The sequence below is a fragment of the Leptonychotes weddellii genome, chromosome X, assembly GCF_054177405.1.
Source record: "Leptonychotes weddellii isolate Sample4059 chromosome X, ASM5417740v2, whole genome shotgun sequence".
Classification (NCBI taxonomy): Eukaryota; Metazoa; Chordata; class Mammalia; order Carnivora; family Phocidae; genus Leptonychotes; species Leptonychotes weddellii.
This window is the reverse complement of record NC_138385.1, coordinates 44,167,400-44,181,152: the sequence shown is the minus strand read 5'-3', so window position 1 is coordinate 44,181,152 and position 13,753 is coordinate 44,167,400.

The following is a 13,753-nucleotide window of genomic DNA, read 5'->3' as shown; positions in this document are numbered from 1 at the left end:
TCTATTTTTTTGAAAGAGCTTCTGTAGAATAGGCATTATTTCTTCTGTGAATGTTTGGTAGAATTCCCCAGGGAATCCATCAGGCCCTGGATTCTTGTTTTTTTGCAGGTTTTTGATCACTGCTTCAATCTCGTTACTGGTTATTGGCCTATTCAGGTTGTCAATTTCTTCCTGTTTCAGTCTTGGCAGTTTATAGGTTTCCAGGAAGGCATTCATTTCATCCACGTTGCTCAATTTATTGGCATGTAGTTCTTGATAATAATTTCTAATAGTTATTTCTATTTCCTTGGTGTTAGTTGTGATCTCTCCCCTTTCATTCATAATTTTATTAATTTGGATCCTTTCTCTTTTCTATTGGATAAGTCTGGCCAGTGGTTTATCAAACTCATTAACTCTTTTAAAGAATCAGCTTCTAGTTTCGTTGATCTGATCTACTGTGTTTCTGGTTTCTAGTTCATTGATCTCTGCTCTAATCTTAATAATTTATCTTCTAATGCCTGGCTTAGGCATCATTTTTGCTCTTTCTCTAGTTCTTTAAGGTGTAGAGTTAGTTGGTGAATTTGGGATTTTTGTATTTTTTTGAGTGAGGCTTGGATGGCTATGTATTTCACCCTTAGGACCACCTTTGCAGTATCCCATAGGTTTTGGACTGATGTGTTTTTGTTCTCATTGGTTTCCATGAGTTGTTTTAAGTTCTTGTTTGATTTCCTGGTTGACCCAAACATTCTTGAGCAGAATGGTCTTTAGCTTCCAAGTGTTTGAATTTCTGCCAAACGTTTTCTTGTGATTGAGTTCCAGTTTTAAAGCATTGTGGTCTGAGAATATGCAGGGAATAATCTCAATCTTTTGGTATTGATTAGACCTGATTTGTGACCCAGTATGTGGTCTATTCTGGAGAAATTTCCATGTGTGCTTGAGAAGAATGAGTATTCTGTTGTTTTAGGGTGGAATGTTCTGTATATATCTATGAGGTCCATCTGGTTCAGTGTGTCATTCAAAGTTCTTGTTTCTTTGTTGATTTTCTGCTTAGATGATCTGTCCATTGCTGAGAGTGGAGTATTGAGGTCTCCTACAATTAACGTATTATTATCAATATGACTCTTTATTTTCGTTAACAGCTGGCTTATGTAGATGGCTGCTCCCATGATGGGGGCATAGATATTTACAATTTTTAGGTCTCCTTGTTGGATAGACCCTTTAAGAATGATATAGTGTCCTTCTGTTTCTCTAATTACAGACTTTAGTTTAAAATCTAATTTGTCTGATATAAGAATTGTTACCCCAGCTTTCTTTTGAGGTTCTTTGACATGGAAGATGGATCTCCATCCCTTCACTTTCAGTCTGGCTGTATCTTTAGGTTCAGAATGAGTCTCTTGTAGACAGCATATGGATGGGTCCTGCCTTTTTATCCAATCTACAACCCTGTGTCATTTTATGGGAGCATTTAAGCCGTTCATGTTGAAAGTGATTATTGAAAAATATGAATTTATTGTCATCATGTTGCCTGTGAAGACCTTGTTTCTAAAGATTGCCCCTGTAAATTTGTTCTATATCACTCTTGGGGTCTTTCTCCTTTTATAGAACCCCCCTTAATGTTTCTTGCAGGGCCGGCTTAGTGGTCACATATTCTTTCAGTTTCTGCCGGTCTTGGAAGCTCTGCATCTCTCCATCCATTCTAAATGACAGCCTTGCTGGATAAAATATTCTTGGCTGCATGTTCTTCTCATTTAGTATCCTGAATATGTCTTGCCAGGCCTTTCTGGCTTGCCAGGTCTCTGTGGATAGGTCTGATGTTATTTTGATGTTCCTCCCTCTGTACATAAGGAATCTCTTCCCCCTAACTGCCCTTGAGATGGTTTCCTTGGTTTTAAGATTTGCAAACTTTACTATTACATGCCGGGGTGTTGGCCTGTTTTCCTTGATCTTGGGAGCGGTCCTCTCTGCCTCTAAGACACGAATGTTTTTTTCATTCCCCAGATTAGGGAAGTTCTCAGTTATGATTTGCTCAAATATATCTTCTAGTCCCCTCTCTCTTTCCACCCCCTCAGGGATCCCAATAATTCTGACATTGGAACGTTTCATGGTGTCACTTATTTCTCTGATTCTATTTTCATGGTTTCTGTGTTGTTTTCCTCTGGCCTCTTCTTTTCCCTTCTTGTCTATTAATTGGTGTTCTAAATTACTAATTTGTTCTTTAGACTTGCTTACCCTAGCTGTTAGATTATCTAGATTAGATTGGATCTCATTGATAGCATTTTTAAGTTATGTCGTTCAGCTTTCATTTCTGCCCTTAGAGACTCTATGTTGCCATTAATCGATTTTTCCATTCTAGCTATTGTCTTCACAATTGCTACCCTAACTTCCATCTCTGACATCTTGGTTATATCTGAATCCATTTCTAAATCTGTGCTATAAGTCATTGTCTCTGAGTCTTTCCTATTTTGGTGGTTCCTCCTCCTATTCATTCTGTTGAGGGGTGGTTGAGGGAATGTATAAAGTCCAAATTATTCACCACAACCCAAGCAAGATGCACCTGTTTTATACGGACCTTAGGGTTGCTGACCTCTTGTTTTCCCAGCCTGTCTTCTGAGGGAGGGGCCTGCCATGTTGTTACTCAGGCAACCCTGTTTGGGCAGAGTTGCCCTACTCTTTGTGGTGGGGGATGGGCTCAGTGAAAACTTGTTTTTTGGGGCTTTTGTTTCCTGGTGGCTTTCCCTGGCAGCTTTCCACATCTCTTCAAGAGTCAGAGCAGAAGAGATCATTTCCAGTCCTCTGCCTCAGAGCAGAGAGATTGCAGTCTGTTCTTCAGTGAACTCTCCGGGCACACTATCTCCATTTCTGTCAGTGCTGCTATAAACTGCAGCTTCCTGAGTTGTGGGCCCCTCAGCATAGCTCCCAGTCCTCACCTCCATGTAGGGGCACATCTCTGCCCTTTGGGCTTCTATAACTGTCAGCCACCCCAATTTGCATGTGCAGCTCTGCTGCTCCAGATTTCCTTCTGGGGCTGCCCTAAAGTCCTTTCCCTGTCACTACTGGTCTGTGAGTCTGTACCCCATCCCCAGTGTGGGAGGGTATCACTCACTGGCGGTGCAGGATCCTGACAGCTCCCTCCCCCTTCCATTTATCCTCCGATATCTGCCTGCAGAATCATGGCTCCCTGCTTCGAACCTTGAAACCAAACGTCTGTGATATTCTGTCTGTAGAGATCCAGATCTATCTTCTTACATCTCAGGCTGATTTCTTTGGTGTTTCAGAGTGGTCTGGTAGATATCCAGCTCAATTCTGGGGACCGGTTGGAATAGGGTCCCCTACTCTTCTGCCGTCTTTTTCCTCTACCAAGATACCAACAAATTTTAACTAGACAAGCTGATTCTACAGTTCATATAGAAAAATAAGTGAATGATAACCATAAAAAATGAAAAAAAGAAAAGCAAGCATGAGAAACCAGCCCTATTAGGTATTAAAGTTTAATATAAGGCCCCAAAATAAAAATCATGCTGTTGCATCAATGTATAGATCAATGCAACAGAATAGAAATGCAGAATTTAAGCCAATACATAGTGATATGAAAAGATATTGAATAAACAAAGTAATGGTGGTTAAATGTGAAATGTGAGGTAGGAAATAAGTATGGTGTGGAAGGTAGACTTTTCACCATGTACTTGTTTATACTTGTTCATTTTTGAGCCATATGAATATATTCACAAAATAAATTAAGTGTAAAAATAAAACAAAAATAAAATATCCATTTTGTTAAAGTTACCGAATCTGTGCCATAGCATGACAATAATTGTGCCAGAGCATGACAATAGTCAATTTTCCATGTGCTTAGGTGCAGACCTCTGTTCTAAATTCATCCCAGATTGGACAAGAAGAAAATAGTGGTTGCACATTCAGGGTCATATTGTAAAGAGCATCATCTGATAGTTGGTTCAAATATATTCAATTCACAAAGCCATCTAAAGGAATCTAACTTTGATTTTACCTTCCTTAAGGCAGAATACAAGGACCAAATATGTATTTCTTATTATAAATCACATCACACCTTTTTTTCCTCCAGATATGAACACAGCCTGGGCAACATCTATGGTGCAGCTTTGTGAGATTCTGAGATCTCTGATCCTTTGACTAAGATCAGAGATTTTCTGACCCAGTTAGGGCCGTTTCAAGATTCCTGAATCATGAAAACTGTGAAAAAATAAATATACGTTGTTTTTAAGCCACTAAATTTGTGGTAATTTGTTAGCAGTGATAGAAAACTAATTGAACATAATAAAAAAAAGAAAGAAAGAAAAAGAAAACCAATACAATCACTGAATTCTCACTTCTAAGAAACTTTCATTTTTTTTTTCAATTAATGAAATCTCCTGTTAAGAACCTTATATTAAATAACGGGAAGATGTGTAGAAAATTCCCAAAGTTTCTAAATGCTCTTAAAAAATATCTCCAAATGGAGTCATTTGCCCCCCAAAAACAGCAAACCAAAATTTAATTACAGTTTCAACTTATCCCAGAAATGTGACCTTTTAGCAGTCAATCTGAAATTTCCTAATCTGCCCTAGTGAAGTAATTTTCATGATGAAAACCCTGACATTCCTTTTTCCCCCAAAAGAAGATGTCATGGCCTGAAACAGTCCTTTCTTTTCTTTTGCTACTTACTTCTTTGCCTTCCCCTCCTGGCTATAAAAACCTTCCATTTTGTACAACTCCTCAGAGCATCTACTCGCTAGATGGGATGCTACTTGATTCATAAATTGCTTAATAAAGCCAATTAGATCTTCAAATTTACTTGGTTGAATTTTGTTTTTTTTACAATGGTCACCATCCAAGACAATTACAAAATCCATTTACTTAGACATGGCAATGAGGGAGGATTTTTTTTTCAGTGAGGCTTATGAATTACATTTATTTTACAGTCACATTTCAAATATCATGTAGTGAAAACTAAAGTTTTTGGAGCATGTGAAACAGAAAAGCCTTAATTCAGGATTTCTCAAAATGGTTTTTTGGACTTTCTGCATCTATATCACATAGGTATTAAAAATGTAACATCCAAAGCCCCTTCTCAGGCCTACTAGATGTGCAATTCTGGGGCTCAGAAATCTACATTTTTAAGAAGTTCCCCAGAGACTCCCTGCTCGGCAGGGAGTCTGCTTCTCCCTCTGACCCTCCCCCCTCTCATGTACTCGCTCTCTCTCATTCTCTCTCTAAAAAAAAAAAAAAAAAAAAAAAAAGAAGTTCCCCAGAGAATGATTTTTCACATAAAATTTTAGAACAAATGAGTTAACACTGGTTTATAACCCTGGCTGCCCAATAGATATAACTAGAGAGCTTTTAAAAAAAATACCAATCTCTAGGGGCACCTGGTGGCTCAGTTGGTTAAGTGGTCAATTCTTGGGTTTGGCTCAGGTCATGATCTCAGGGTTATAAGATCGAACCCCTCATCAGGCTCCTTGCTCAGGGGGTGGGGGCGGGGCTGGTATGCTTCAGGTCTCTCTCTCTCTCCCTCCCCTCAAAATAAATAAATAAATAAATAGATCTTTAAAAAATACCAATCTCGAGGCCCCACTCAACTAATGGAGACTCTCTTGTATTGGGACCAGGCATAGGCAGATGTAAAATCTTCCCATGTGCTTCTTTCAGGAGCCATGGTTGAAAATCACTGCTTCATTGAGTGTTGGAGCCTGTTGTTCTGGATTAAGTTAGGTAATGGTGACATAAATATTGGATAGGTTGAGTTCTCCTTTACCTAAGAGTTTGTGATAAAGGCAAAACAGGAGACTGAAACCTCAAGATACAAACTGATGTAGAGAAGGTACCCATAGGAAAATAGGATAGCGAAAACAAGCTAGAATTACTCTTAATTCCTTTGACTCTAACCTTACTGTTTATCTTTCAGACATCTTTTCTGTCTTCTCTCCTTAAGTCTCCCTTCTACACCCCATTTATACACCATAGTGACATTTATTCTCTTTATATATAATGGTTATTCCTCTCAGTTTGTTCATGATATTGTCCATTTCATGTTATAAGGTCATCTAATTTAATAAAGGTTTAACTACATGCACTGTTTGTCCAAGGTGGTTTTATTTATTTATTTTATGTGTCAAGGAGTAGTCATACTGGTAAGGGACAAGTTGGGTGACCTAACCAAATAATCTATCAGGAATGAGCCAGAGTGAAATAAGAGTGAGAAATAAAATGCACTTCTACTGTGGGCAGTCAAAAAGTTAAATACCCATGCACATGCAATTTATGTTAATTTGTTGCTATGCCTTTGATGTTATCCTCTTACCCTCGAAGCTGCTTGAAATCAGTCTCCCTAATCATGAATAAGAGCCTAAGTCTTAAGATCCATGTGAATATATATTTTTACATAATATTTGATGGTTATTTTCTTTTTTTAAAGATTTTATTTATTTGAGAGAGAGAGAGATTGAGAGAGCATGAGTGGGGTGAGGGGCAGAGGGAGAAGCAGACACCCCGCTGAGCAAGGAGCCTGATGTGGGCCTTGATCCCAGGACTTGGGGATTATGACCTGAGCTGAAGGCAGATGCTTAACCAACTGAGCCACCCAGATGCCCCTATTTTCTTTTAAATTAAACTTTACCTGGTGTATTTTACCTTTCTTTGTCCTAAATATTTTATGTGTAAATAATAGAATTCATTTTATTCTTTTCTTTTTCATTTTTTTACTTATTTCTCAAGATCTGCAACAATTAATTGCACTAGACCAAAAAGAAACTGGCATTTAAGTAAGTGGTTAGGTATGTACTCCACCTATCTGCATAGACTGTCCTCAAATTCCCAGTCATTTCATTACAGCTTCCTGTTGCTAAAGTCTCAATCATGCCTGTCACTGTTTTCAAATTATTTGTCCCTAATCTTTGCCTGAAAAACAATTCACCTAAGCAAACTCCTTGTTCTAATTGAGGCATGGCTTTGTAAGATAGAAAAATTTCCTTAGCTTTTTATTATAGTCCAGTCTCCTGAACTTGGATTGCTGTGTTTGCTTTATAGCAACGTTCTAATTCCACAATTGACATGACTACTCCTTTGAGGTCAAACACTATCCCTGACCTAGTCTGGATCCAACGTTCTTTGTTCTTTCCTCGAAATGAATCCCTGACAATTACCACTGAGGAAAGGGGATAATACATTAAGTAAGATCTAAGATTAGTGAAGTATAAATATCACACAAATTCTCCATGAGTAAACATGGAATAGCCCATGAGAAATACATATTCTACCTTTTTCTTACGTTTAATGGAAGTCTTGTCATACTTCCAATTACCAGTGCATTTTTTTTACCTTAGTTTATTTTGGCTGAAAATTAGTCTCCGTTCATGCAGAACTGTTCTGTTGCTTTTCCCCAAAACTTAATTTGTAGTCCTAGTTTGTCTATATGTAATGCTTCAATGCCTTTTATGTACAAATGTTAAAATGTGCATGCTTCATTTTCACTGTTTTTCTGAAAACATCTATGAAATTTGATGTGATGGTGTTGAAACAAAAACTCTATGCCTTACTTCAGCTACATTCCCTTATGTGATTTAACATTATTTTTTGTTTTTTTTGCACAATGGAATTAGTGTGACAAGGCAAATCTTCTGATGTTAGCCAATATTTACCTTCCTTGCATCTTATAAGATAGATTTGAGGGTCCTCTTGTACTCTGATGGGGTTAGAACTGGCATCTTATTTCCAAATGAATACTTATTTTGACATGAGCTAGTCACATAACTATTATATCAAAAAGGGTATCCTCATCTGGGATCTTCTCTTAAAGGGATAAATCTCTACCCTATCCTCAATAACAGGGATACGAGTTGTTATATAAGTGTTCAGATAGCTTGGTGCCCTCAAATGATTAGGGAAAAAAGATGAACAGGTTCTATCCTTCCAATAAGTACATTTATACACACAGGATCTACATATACCAAGACTGAATAGTATTGCCAGGGGTTAAATGGAATTAACTATAAAAAGAAATTATATATCCTATATTTAGTCTAGGGCAAAACTGGCATTCTTAGTGAGCTGTGCTTGTCTGTCCTGAAAGCTGTGCTACCTAGGTTTGGGTTAAGGGCACCTTCCCCTTAATTAAGGCAAAATAAAGGATCAAGCCCAGTATATATAAAATGGGCAAATGATGTTGCATTTTAATTGTCACTATTAAGATTTTGTGTGTAGAATGTAGAACACTAGGATTCACTGGAGGTAATTTTAAATCAAGGTGACAATCATGTGTCAGAGAAATAATAGACAAAGATCACTGTGATAACAGGATAATTGCTTAGATAATATTTTGAAGTTCTACTTGACAGTGATTAAGTGATATTTGGGCCTTCTTTAGGAGGCATGTGGCACATTTCATGTCCATAAAATAAGTTCATATACCACTTAATCATTGTGCACTTATAGCAAAGAAGTCCTAGTCAAAGAGGAAGTAAAAAGAAATTAAGCATACAGAAATGGGAGCACATTTTGGAGAATTTATTTTTTTAAAGATTTTATTTTATTTATTTGACAGAGAGAGACACAGTGAGAGAGGGAACACAAGCAGGGGGGAGTGAGAGAGGGAGAAGCAGGCTTCCCGCTGAGCAGAGAGCCCGATGCGGGGCTCGATCCCAGGACCCCGGGATCATGACCTGAGCCGAAGGCAGACGCTTAAGGACTGAGCCACCCAGGCGCCCCCATGGAGAATTTATTTTGATCCATGGAAAAATAGGTAATAAGTAAATTGCTTGCTACTTCAATATTATAGGTGATGTTGGGTATTTTAATCTCACACACAGAATGCAAACATACATACCTTTAGTTTTACTTTTTCATGAGTTTATTCTTTAATTCTCCTGAAACAAGGTGAGAACAGTTTTATAGAGAACCTATTCTCTCCTATGTGATATTTATCATTTATAGAACCAACTGCATTCAGCAGAATGAATTGGTATCTCATATTTAAAAATGTATTGTGACTGATAAAACAAGATCAGTGAAATGTGGTTTACTGCCACTCCTAAAAATCATAAAGTGCCACTTCAATATGGTATAAATAGTAAAACATTTTATGATAATGTAAACCCCTTCTTCTTACTTTAAGAGCAAAAAGTAATCTGGCAAGGTATCAGAGAAAAGTTTAAAAATCTGAGCGTCAGAGTTCAAATTTATATTTCTGCATTATTCACAGAAAGACATTTTCATTTTGATAGTTATTGCACACCCTAATTGTTCGTATCCATAGTCAATGAAACCCCACAGAAAATAGAATGCTGCTAAAAACAAATACCTTAACATTCAGTGGAATGATGTCATTTGGAGGAAAGCAAAAACTAAAAACAGAAAGAGAAAAGTCATGCATTTAAACCATACTGATGGACTATAATTAAATGACTTTATTTGTGGCATAGTCGATTGGTCCTTTCAATGTCCTCAACAAATAAAGGTACATCAATTGATTCTATCAACTCTGAAGGAATTTAGGAAATGAGAGGATTGAAGATACCAGAGTCACAAGACATAGTTCAATTTAATCTTGGATAATATAACCCATTTCCACTAAAAAAAGAAAAGAAAAAAAAAGCTCCTCCTTTTTTCTTGCCTGTTTCTCTTAACTTTTATAATTCAAAGGTAATTTCATTACTTCCTATTAATTTATAGAGCTGAGGAGACTGATGCATTTTGTCCAGTCCATTTTGGAAGACATATATAAATTTGCCATTTGAGTTCTAGCTGAAGTCTCTGGGGGATCCTGGTTCTGTTTTAAAGATGGTTACCCCATCCTTGATTGATGTTTGTTAAGCCAGTCAGTCCACTGTTGCTTCTCTGATGTCTGTAAATGTCTCTAATAGTTTGAACTTATAGGTAAGAAGTTTTGGGGGCACCTCAGTGGCTCAGTTAGTTGAGTGTCAGACTCTTGTTTCCACTCAGGCTGTGATCTCATGGGTTGTGAGCTTGAGGCCCACATTGAGCCCCATGCTTAGCACAGAGTCTGCTTGGGATTCTTTTCCTCTTCCTCTCCCTTTCCCTCTGCCCACCCCCCTGCTTATGCTCTCTCTCTCCCTCTCTAAAATAAATAAATAAATCTTAAAAAAAAAGTTTTTGCAGTACTTATTGCAGTTACCCTAAAATCACTATATCAAAGCTGCTTTGTGATCTTTGCTGCCATCTATAGGTCACATATTTTTTTTGCCTAATGGAACTGTGTCGTCATAAGCAAATGATGTTATTATTATTTTGTATTGCACATATCTCTACTGTTATACAAGGCTGGAAGAATAACCATTTATTCTACCTTTTCCTATCAGTGGTTACTAAGCACTGTAAGAGGGGCACCTGGGTGGCTCAGTCGTTAAGCATCTGCCTTCCCCTCAGGTCATGATCCCAGGGTCTTGGGGTCGAGCCCCGCATTGGGCTCCCTGCTCAGTGAGGAGTCTGCTTGTCCCTCTCCCGCTCCCCCTGCTTGTGTTCCCTCTCTGGTTGTGTCTCTCTGTGTCAAATAAATAAATAAAATCTTAAAAAAAAAAAAAACTAAGCACTGTAAGATTCTATAGGAAAAATTAGTGCCACTCTTTCCACAGCAATTGAAATGCATGTCTCAAGAAAGCACCTATATCAGATACTCTGTGGTTTTGAAGCAGGATTACCTTGTCCTCTGGACCAGTTCAAGGCAAAGTAAGGAAGTAGAAAGTGGAAAGTTTTTATGTGCTCTCACCTATGCACCTTCCAACATGCTTCCCCTACCCTTCATTCCCTCTCCCTGACAACTACTCTGTGTCCTTTTATTGGTCTCTATCCTTCACCACCATCTTCGCATGAGAACCAACTCATATCCCACAAATTTTCATATTTCCTATTCCCTTCAAAACATAGAGAGCAATATGTTTTCTTAGTAGGGGCCTTACTTTTTAGAAAGTTGAGATTATCTGGGTAGGCCTATTCTAATCACAGGAGTTTTTAAAAGCTGAGAACTTTCTCCAGCTGATATCAGGAAAGTAAGAGAAGAGCAAATGAGAGATTCAGACCACAAGAAGGACTTGGCCATTGTTGGCTTCAAGATATAGGGGACTATGGAGAAAGAATGCAGGACACATTCAAGAACTAAAAGATCCCAACAGACAATCACAAAGAGAATGGTAGCTCAGTCTTAAAACATCAAGGAAATGAATGTGACCAACAACCTGAATGAAGCAGTTTTCCCAGAACCTCCAGATAAGAACTCAACCCAGAAGACACCTGGATATCAGTCTTGTGAGGCCCTCAGAAGAGAACCAGTTGAGATTTGCCAGACCTCTGACCTACAGAACTGTGAGCTAATAAATTTGTGCTGCTTTAACCTACCATATTTGTGATAATTTTTTATGCAGCCATACAAAGCTGATACAATGGGTGAATTAGATAAACTAATCCCCACTAATATGTTACCTGGTTAATGTGTGATCTCTCTCAGAAACAAAGCGCCTAAATACACTGAAAATTCATATGTTGCAAAATAGATTAATCAAACTCAAAAGTAAGCATCAGGGATGGCATTATGAATGTAATAAAAATAAAATTTAGAGCAAAATGTATTAAAGGAGATAAGGCAGGTCATTTTCTAGTGATATAAGCTATAATCATTAACGATGATATGACATTATGAAAATGTATATGCTTTTAGCAGGCCCCTAAAGAATAAGTTGAGGCATATGAATTAGAAAATTTAGACAGGGGGGCGCCTGGGTGGCTCAGATGGTTAAGCGTCTGCCTTCGGCTCAGGTCATGATCCCAGGGTCCTGGGATCGAGTCCCACATCGGGCTCCCTGCTCCTTGGGAGCCTGCTTCTCTCTCTCTCTCTGTCTCTCATGAATAAATAAATAAAATCTTTAAAAAAAAAAAGAAAATTTAGACAGGAATTGGGCTTCAAATCACACCACATAGGCATCTATCTCTTCTATCTTTGAATAAGGTCAATCTTGCCTAGATGCAAACAGGGGTGGGGGGAGACAGCTCATGATTAGAAAATGAATCAACACTGAAAAGAGAACGATTATCTGTAAATCAACATACCTAAGACTGTGGTAACAGACATGCCATAGTTAATTTACAATGCATTTTAAATCAGTACAGCTCACCTATAATTACGGAGACTAACCAGAATTCCATGAAAGAATCTTCCTGCACACTTGGAGACTGCAGAGTATCAAGCACTATCAATTTCATTGGCAGAAACATATAGCTCTTTAGAAGTGATATGTGACTTTGACTTACTTCAAGAATTTCAAAATCAGAAAAAATGAAAGCAAAATATAACAGCCATGGAAAAAGAAATTAGACTGAATCCTGATGAGATAGGTAGATAGTTTGGTTGTAGAAAAAATATTCTAGTTCTTGTAACTGTGTAACCTTAAACAAGCTATATAAATTCCCTAGAACCCAGTTTTCCCATCAGTGAAATCAGAAGGTTGAAGTAAATAATATAAAAGCATTCTCTTCAATCTATGACATTCTTTTATTTAATGTCCCTGTGGAAAGACAGTAGACCTTAGAATCCACTGTCCATCAGATGTACCAGAAATATTTTCCCCCAAAGAAACTTTCTCAAAGGGCAGTAAAGAATCCATGTTAGAAATCCCAGCAACATACATATTGTATTTGACACAGCCAACTTCATAACATGGCACTGAATATCCTTCACAATGCCCCAACCTATATCCTCAGCCTCATTTATCACCATTTGTTACATCAGATTTTTTGCTGTTTACTGAACATATTCCTTGCCTCTGTGTCTTTACTCATGTGCTTATCCAAAACCAAATATATTATTAGCAACATTTTATGCATCTCTCAACTTCTAGGTCAAATGTTGCCTCCTTTATGAACGTTTCTCCAACTAATAGAAAACCACTAAAGACCTTTCCAAATTTAAACCTTAGGGTCACTTTCCAGGCCCCAGTAGGGTTTTGAAATTCCCTTTTATAAATTAAACAAATGTTTATTCCTTCATTTATTTGCCAAGACCTAGGGCAGGGTTAAACTAGCACCTTTTGGAGGGCAGTAGCCCACAGATTTACTTGTTTGGCCAATACATTGTTTTCTTAAGAGTCTGAATTTGACTGCCTTCAGGCAGGCATTTCATGTTCTAGGTTGCCATAGGCTCCACCACTCAGTAATGGTCTTTTACTATGCCTTGCTTGTACATGCTATTTTCTTGGGCTCTAAAGGCATTCCTCAGCCCATTTCCTTTTATTTTTTTTAAGGCTGTCACCAACCATGGTATTTTTTGGATTCTTTTACCCCCGAGTCTGGTTGTGAAGCAGAATGTAGTTTCCATAATTCTGAATGCATGTTTAGAGCTCCCTCTTACATTTATTTTACTACTGTTTATAATAGGGGAACAAACAGAGGGTAAAAAATTAAGGAATATGGAGATTAACCAGTTCCTCCTCCAAACCACATCCTCCTCTCAAACCTCTGAAGGTTTACTATTTACTGCCTTCTTAGAGGGAGGAGGCGTGCTATTTAATTATGCCTATTTCTGATCCAAGCATTATTTTAAATGACAATGTTTTTATAAGAGAGACAACCTACCATCTTCTAATTTATTATCTCTATATATGAACAAGAAAACTATATAATAAAGGTAACTGCTAAATGACTATAAAATTGTTTCCTTTTGAACTAAAATTTTTTTTTAAAGATTTTATTTATTTATTTAACAGAGAGAGAGATAGCGAGAGCAGGAACACAAGCAGAGGGGTGGGAGAGGGAGAAG